General features: G+C 34.4%; 1 pseudogene; it reads left to right on the forward strand.

The window, feature by feature from the left end:
- The first annotated feature begins 6,204 nt into the window (after nt 1-6,204).
- On the forward strand, nt 6,205-7,089 carry LOC116747115 (annotated as a pseudogene).
- Nucleotides 7,090-8,640: the final 1,551 nt, after the last annotated feature.

An 8,640-nucleotide genomic window follows, 5' to 3' on the forward strand; every position in this document is an offset into this window, starting at 1 on the left:
GACACTCATAGATTGTAAGTGAGGAGATGGAAAAAGATATATCATGCAAATAGAAATGACAAGAAAGTAGAGGTAGTAATATTCATGTCAGACAAAATAGATTTTAAAACAAAGGCCATAAAGAAAGATAAAGAAGGACATTATGTAATGATAAAAGGATCAATAAAAGAAGAGGATATTACACTCATTAACATATATGCACCTAATATAGGAGCACCTAAATACATAAAACGAATACTAACAGACATAAAGAGAGAAACTGATGGGAAAACAATAATAGTAGGAGAGTTTTACACCCCACTGACATCAATGGACAGCTTTTTCAGAGAGAAAATCAATAAGGCAACAGGTGTCCTAAATGACACAATAGAACAGTTGGACTTAATTGATATTTTCAGGACATTACATCAAAAAAAACCCAGAATACACATTCTTTTCAAGCTCACATGGTACATTCTCTAGCATAGACCAGGTATTAGGACACAAAACAATCCTCAACAAGTTGGAGAGGATAGAAAGTATTTCAAGCATTTTTCTAATCACAATGGCATACAACTAGAAATCAACCACAGAAATATAAGTGAGAAAAAAAGATTACATGGATTAGCAATATCTTAAAAGTTTTCAGTGTGGATATCTCACTCAGTTTTACTTACATGAGTCCTATGTATTTTCTGCTACTTGATGTAAATTTAAATGATACTTTTTTATATAATTTGCCACTTGTTTGTTGGCTAGTATATGGAGATAAAATATTTTGGTTTATCAATTTTATGTGCATTAAAATTACCAAATTCACTTATTAAATATAAATGTTTATTGATCCATCTGGAATTTTAAAATAAGTAATAAAGTCATTCTGAAAATTTAAATAATTGATTACATGGAGACTAAACAACATGCTACTGAAAAACCAATGGGCCAACAATGAAATCAAAGAGGAAATTTAAAAATACCTAGAGACAAATGACAATGGAAACACAACCACGTAAAATCTATGCGATGCAGCAAAAGCAGTCCTAAAAGGGAAATACATAATGGCACAGGCCTTCTTCAAATAACAAGAAAAATCTCAAATAAGCAACCTAACCTACCACCAAAAAGAAGTAGTAAAAGAGGAACAAACAATACCCAAAGTCATCAGCAGGAAGGAAATAATAAAGATCAGAGAGGGAATAAAAATAGAAAAAAATTTTTAAAGTAGAAAAAAATCAATAAAATCAAGAGCTGGTTTTTTGAAAGGATAAAAAAAAGTTGACAAAATTCTGGCCAGGCTTACCAAAAAGAAAAGAGAGATGACCTAAATAAACTAAATAAGAAATGAAAGAGGAAAAATTACAAGTGATACCACAGAAATACAATGAACCATAAGAGAATACTGTCAACAATTATTTGCCAGCAAATTGGACAACCCAGAAGAAAGTTACAAGTTTCTAGAAACATATAGCCCACCAAAGCTGAATCAGGAAGAAATAGATAATTTGAACAGACCAATCACTAGAATTGAAATAGAATTTGTAAAAAACAAAAAACAAAAACTCTCTGCAAACAAAAGTTCAGGAATGGATGGATTCACTGGAGAATTCTACCAAACATAAAAGGAACTTATATCAATCCTTCTCAAACTCTTTCAAAAGATTGAAGAGTAGTGATCACTCCCAAAGTCATTCTATGAAGCCACCATCACCCTGATACCAAAACCAGATAAAGACACTACCAAAAAGAAAATTACAGGCCAATATGTCTGATGAATATAGATGCAAAATTCTCAACAAAATATTAACAAACCAAATCCAACAACACAGAAAAAAGAGCATACACCACGACCAAGTGGGATTCATCCCAAGTTCACAAGGATGGTTTAAAAGAGGCAAGTCAATCAATGTAATATACCACATCAACAAAAGAAAAGACAAAAACCACATGATCATCTCATTAGATGCAGGAAAAGCACTTGATAAAAGTCAACATACATTCATGATAAAAACTCTTACCAAAGTGGGTATAGAGGAAACATATCTCACCATAATGAAAGCCATTTATGACAAACCCACAGCCAATACAATACTCAATGGTGAAAAGTTGAAAGCCTTCCTGCTAAGACCTGGAAAAAGACAAGGATGCCCACTCTCACCACTTCTATTCAACATAGTATTTGAAGTCCTAGCTACAGCAGTGAGATAAGAAAAAGAAATAAAGGGTATCCAAATTGGAAGGGAAGGGGTAAAATTGTCACTATATGCAGGTGACATGATACTATATATAGAAAACCCTAAGGACTCCACACAAAATCTATTAGATCTAATAAATGAATTCAGCAAAGTAGCAAGAAACAGGATTGAACACTCAGAAATCTGTTGCATTTCTTTACACTAATAATGAAATATCAGAAAGGGAATGTAAAAAAAAACTCATGAATTGGTCATCCACCACACTGGGTTCTAGTCTCAGAAGATACAGGTCAGGGAACACTGGTTGTCAGCATAACAGCATCCCACATTTCTAATTGAGCCTTGCAGCCCAGATTTTCCCTTTGGTCTAGTTTGAAGGATCCAGATATGTAAAGATTATATTCTAGATAAATCATGGGCTATCCTGAAAGAAATTCACCAGTAAATTATTCCAGTTTCTCTGGCCTTCCTGAAGTATATCCAGTAAGGCATCTCATTCATGTCTGGAAAGCAAATATATCATTTATTGCAACTTCATCGTGGAGTGATGCATTGGTTTAAAGTACGATCAACACAATTTGGTCATTGTGAGTATGCCAGCTGGGTCCACTGTTTACTACACATATGTAACTCTAGAGATTCTTATGCCCAAGAGAGGAGACATACTCTTGGGTGTCTAGGGCAAGGGAAACATGTGCTGTTATTCAGGAGCTGGAAGCTTCAGCATGACAGGAAAGAATTGAAAACTCCTTGTCTACACATCACTTTACCTTGTTTGAAACTTGTTTCTTTGGCTTGCTTCATTAGAGTGTTTTCTCTGTACTGGGGCTGACATTGTGTGTTATGTATCATGCATGTGACATGTAGAAGTTTCAGAACCCAGAGTCATATAGATTAGTAAAAATTTATTTATATATTTTAGTTTAAAATCTATTTAAAATACCACTGGGCATAATTCATATATTCCAAAATTAGTTTGACTCTCTGCTCATGAGATTCTTTTAATGGTATGTGACAGCAAATTTGGACTTCCATCCCTAATAAACTTTGAGGTTGGAGGACACAAAAGGTTTTGCTCAGACCTAAATTCTGTCTGAAAAAAAGGGTAAATATTATAAGCCCTTTCTAACCTCTCTAGGAGCAGAAATGATTTACAGCTGTGGCGTTTAACCATAATTGCTTGATCTCATTTGAGAAGAGTTCAGTAAGAAACAATGTCTTGATTTTTGTTTGTTTTGTTTGTTCCCTGTTTTCTTGTCTTGCTTACCAGCAATCCATTGTAATTCATGAGTTAGTATGGCAGCAGGCTGAGTGTTCCCTGGAGCTCATAAAATGAACTTTTTTTCCTAATAAAAAACCAAAAAAACCTCCCCCCAAAACCAATATCTTTTAAAATCACACCAAAAAAAAATCTAGGAATAAACCTGAACAAGGAGGTGAAAGACATATGCTGAGAACTATAAAACATTAAGAAAGGAAATTAAAGAGGATTCAAAAAATGGAAAGATATCCCATGCTATTGGATTGGAAGAATTAATGTTGTTAAATGTCAATACTACCCAAAGAGGTGTACAGATTTAATGTGATCCCTATCAAATTACCCATGCCATTTTTCACAGAACTAGAACAAATAATCTTAAAATTTATATGGAGCCACAAAAGCCCAAGAATTGCCTAAGCAATCCTGAGAGGAAAGAACAAAGATAGAGGCATAACCCTCTCAGACTTCAGACACCACCGTAAAGATACAGTAACCAAAACAGTGTGGTGTTGGCACAAAACAGACATATGGATCAATGGAACACAATAGAGAGCCCAGAAATAAGCCCACACAACTATGGTCAATCAATCTTCAACAAAGGAGGTAAGAATATACAATGGAGAAAAGGCAGTCTGTTCAGCAAGTGGTGTTGGGAAAACTGGACAGCTACATGTAAAAGAATGAAATTAGAACACTCCCTAACACCATACACAAAAATAAACTCAAAATGGATTAAAGACCTAAATGTAAGGCCAGATACTATAAAACTCTTAGGGGAAAACATAGGCAGAACATTCTGACATAAATCGCAGCAAGATCTTTTTTGACCCACCTCCCAGAATTATGGAAACAAAAACAAAAATAAATAAATGGGACCTAATTAAACTCAAAAGTTTATGCACAGCAAAGGAAACCATAAACAAACAAAAAGGCAACCTACTGAATGGGAGAAAATATTTGCAAATGATTTGATTGACAAGGGATTAAGTTCTAAAATAAAACAGCTCATACAGCTCAACATAAAAAAAAAACAAACAACCTAATCATAAAATGGTCAGATGACCTAAACAGACATTTCTCTAGAGATGTACAGATGCCCAACAGGTACATGAAAAGATGCTTAAATCGCTAATTATTAGAGAAATGCAAATCAAAACTATAATGAGGTTTCACCTCACACCAGTCAGAATGGCCATGATTAAAAAGTCTACAAGTAATAAATGCTGGAGTGAGTGTGGAGAAAAGGGAAACCTCCTACCCTGCTGGTCAGAATATAAATTAGTGCAACCACTACAGAGAAGAGCATGGAGGTTCTTTAAAAAATTAAAAATAGATTTACTATATGATCCAGCAATCCCACTCCTGGGCATATATCCAGAAAACACAAAAACTCTAATTTGAAAAGATGCATGCACCCAAATGTTCATAGCAGAACTAGTTGCAATAGCCAAGATACGGAAGCAAGTGTTCTAAGTGTCCATTGACAGATGAATAAAGTAGATATGGTATATATATGCAATGGAATATTACTCAGCCATAAAAAACAATGAAATAATGCCATTTGCAGCAACATGGATGGGCCTAGAGATGATCATACTAAGTGAAGTAAGTCAGAGGATGATAAATATCACATGATATCACTTATATGTGGAATCTAAAAAATGATGCAAATGAACTTATTTACAAAACAGAAACAGACTCAAAGACATAGAAAACAAATATATGTTTACTGAAGGGGAAAGGGATGTGGGATAAATTAGGAGTTTGGAATTAACAGATACACACTACTATAAATAAAATAGATAAATAACAAACTCCTACTGTATAGCATGGGGAACTATATTCAATATCTTGTAATAACCTATAATGGAAAAGAATCTGAAAAAGAATATATATATATGTATATAACTGAATCACTGTGCTGTACACCTGAAACTAACACAACATTGTAAATCAACTATACTTCAATAAAAAATTCAGAAAAACTTAAATAAATATATGTATAAAAAGTAAAAAATTAATAAGCAGAAACCTCAATTAAAGTTGATAGCCCGGAAAAGGGCGGTATGTCTTGCAATGTTAGGAAAGGCCAATGAAAGGAAGGAAGAGCTCTTCTTTCCTGACAACAATTCAGCCAATGAAAAGCCATGGACTCTGTTTACTGTACCCCTCCAAACTTCCTTTTCCCTTTGTATAAGAGTTCTCCTTCCCTTGCTATATGGACACTTATACATGGCTCACCATGGTTGCAGATCTCGAACTACAACTCTTTGCTGATCCCAAATAAACACATTTTGCCTGGAGAAATAACTGGCAGTCTGTTTATTTTAGGTCAAGACTAATAAACCTTTCAAAAGCAGTTGTCTCTGTGTCTGTCATCCTGTCATACCTGATTAAACCTCAGTTGCTTTTTAAAACATTGGGGCAAAGTTGTGGTCAAAGTGGAAGGGAATCCATTACAGGAGATCTTTCTGATAGTCAAAATGATTCTGTCTACTAAGCATAATTTATGCACCAACTTTTCAGCCACAGGTGAAGATAATAACATACCTAGTAATTTCTCTAACCAGATCATGACAGGTGACCCTCCACCAGCAATGTCAATAACTGGGGGAAAGTTTGAATTCATCATAAATCCTTAGAACTATGTCGTGAGAGGAAAAATAATTCTATTTATGTGAGAATTCCCAGTGATTGAAATTAAGTTGTAAAAATCATATTGCAAACACTAATTTTCAGACAAGTACTCAGCCTTCACACCTCTCAGTCTCCATGGCTGTGGCAGAACTTGCATCCAATTGTTGTACTGATGGTGTCATCTATGACAAAGTAATAGACATTGGAAGAGTTGTCCCTGTGGGTTCAGTATCTATTCAACACAGTGTGGAAGGAAAGATGTTTTTAATGAAACTGTGCTACTTTCATTCCTCTCACCATTTGAAGTTAAAACTAAGTTTTATAATTCAGAGATGAGTGACTTGTTTCTTGAAATCCAGATTCAGAATATTTCATCTTCAACTGTCTTTATACAAAAGGTTTCCTTAAAGCCGTCTGAAATGTACACTGGGGCAGAATTAAATACTGTCTATCAGGCTGGAGAAGATGAGTGTACCTTTGGAACGAGAACTTTTTGTAGTCAATGGAAGGATGCCAGTATTTATACCAGCTTCAGCTCAAGCAGGAATTTTCAGAAAAAGCTGCTACCATTAGAGGACTAGCAAAATGGGAAAATTGGATATAGTGTGGAAAAGAAATCTAGGTGAAATGGCAATGCTACAGACAATTAAAATTGAACGAGAGGCTCCAGGTTATGGAAACATGAGGCTGTCCTTGGAGACAGTCCCAGATACTGTAATTCTAGAAGTGCCTTTTCATATTACCTGTAAGATAACAAACCACAGTGATTGGAAAATGAAATTCGTTTTGAAGATGTGTGATACAGATTCTATTCGCTGGTGTGGTGATTCAGGAAGATATCTTGGAAAGCTACCTCCAAGTTCAATGCTCAATTTTACCCTGACACTACTCTCCTTACAACTGGGCTTACAAAGTGTCTCTGGCATACAAATAACAGACAAATTATTAAAGAAAATATACATCTGTGATGATGTGGCAAAAGTTTTTGTAATACTTTCCATGGTTAAAATGAGAAGCTGAAGAAAATTTCCAGTGCTATGCTCTCCAGGGCATTTCACAGAAAAGCTTTTCATAGTTTTGTTAGCAGCAAAATGATCAACGAATAGCAAACATACAGGCAGATTATTTTCATTTACTTTCTTTGAAACCGTGAATGCATTAAGAATTAAACATATATTGATCTCAAAAAGAACAATCTTGACTTTGATCTTATTTGAAGTACTTCCCAATTCTAAATTTATATGTTTCCTAATATTTGTGACTTGATTAAGGTCATTACAGGTAGCCATTGAAGTTTTATTTTTCAGAATGAGGTCACCATTTAAAAATGATTATAACTGCTTTCCAGAAATCCTTAATAACATTCAACACTTCCTTTTTCATTAAAGCTGGTATTGAGAGAAAATAAAATCTTAGAAGTTTACTGATAATTAAATTAAATTAATTATTATGGTTTACTTCATAAAATTTAAGCTTACCCTGTTTTATTATTTTCCTCTTTCATTTTCACTCAACAGAGAACGATCAATGGCAGTGCTTAATATAATTAAGGATGGTCCTCATTATTTAAACTTGTTGACACTTGCTACTTGGAAAATACATAATCTTTTCTAATAGTATTCCAAATTATTGGGGCTATAGGAGTGCATTCATGTGACACACTGAACTGTCTCTTTTCCATTTACTTATCTTGGTAAAATTATGTGAACTGTGGAGCTGGTTCATTTCCATCAGTTATTCCTGCAAGGGCCCTGTGAATACTACTTGGATTACTCACTTTGTTCTTAACCATTAATGTAATACATTCTTTCCCTTTTATCCCAAACCAAAAATCAGCCTTTAAAAAATAAACTTAAAATGGACCACTTACTTTCTTAAGTAGATTTAGTAGGTTCATAAATTTTGGTATGGGGTCTGAAACTCTAAACCAAAATGGACACTTAACCAATGAGTGAAAGCGCAAGGACTTGCTCTTACTTCTGTCTCCCACAAAAACTGATCTCCTAATCATTGTTGAGGCTGGTATGAGGAAGGGATGTGTATTAGAATTTTTTAATGCTATCTTTAAAAAAGTATTCTCCAGTATTTTACTCACATATCAGTTTTTCTTGAGGAAAATAAAACCATCTCAGACATTAGCTGATCATTGACTTTTGAGAATACAAGATCCATGTTTCAATAATGATATTTTCCTTAAGTCTCTACTCCTCCACATTGAGTTTTTTTCATGCTTAAGCACAAATTTCTTACTGTAGAAGCAATTCATGAATGCTTTATCCATAGAAATAACAAATTATAGACTCCCTCCATTTGCTCCTTTAGGCCCAGGAGTGGTAGTGGATTTCCTGCTATTTTTAGCTTTGGGTTACTGTCTTTATCTCCTTTCAGCTTTCCTGACTCTCTGGCCACATCTGTGTAAATAATTCCTTTACTAACTGTGACCTCACTTTCTCTTTTCTGTTGAAGACCTGGCTGATCAACATAAGCAGACATACATAAACATACACATACACACACTACAAACAAGTCCAGAACCCATAAGCCCCTTAGACACATTTTGACATTGAAATT

The sequence above is a fragment of the Phocoena sinus genome, chromosome X, assembly GCF_008692025.1.
Source record: "Phocoena sinus isolate mPhoSin1 chromosome X, mPhoSin1.pri, whole genome shotgun sequence".
Taxonomy (NCBI): domain Eukaryota; kingdom Metazoa; phylum Chordata; class Mammalia; order Artiodactyla; family Phocoenidae; genus Phocoena; species Phocoena sinus.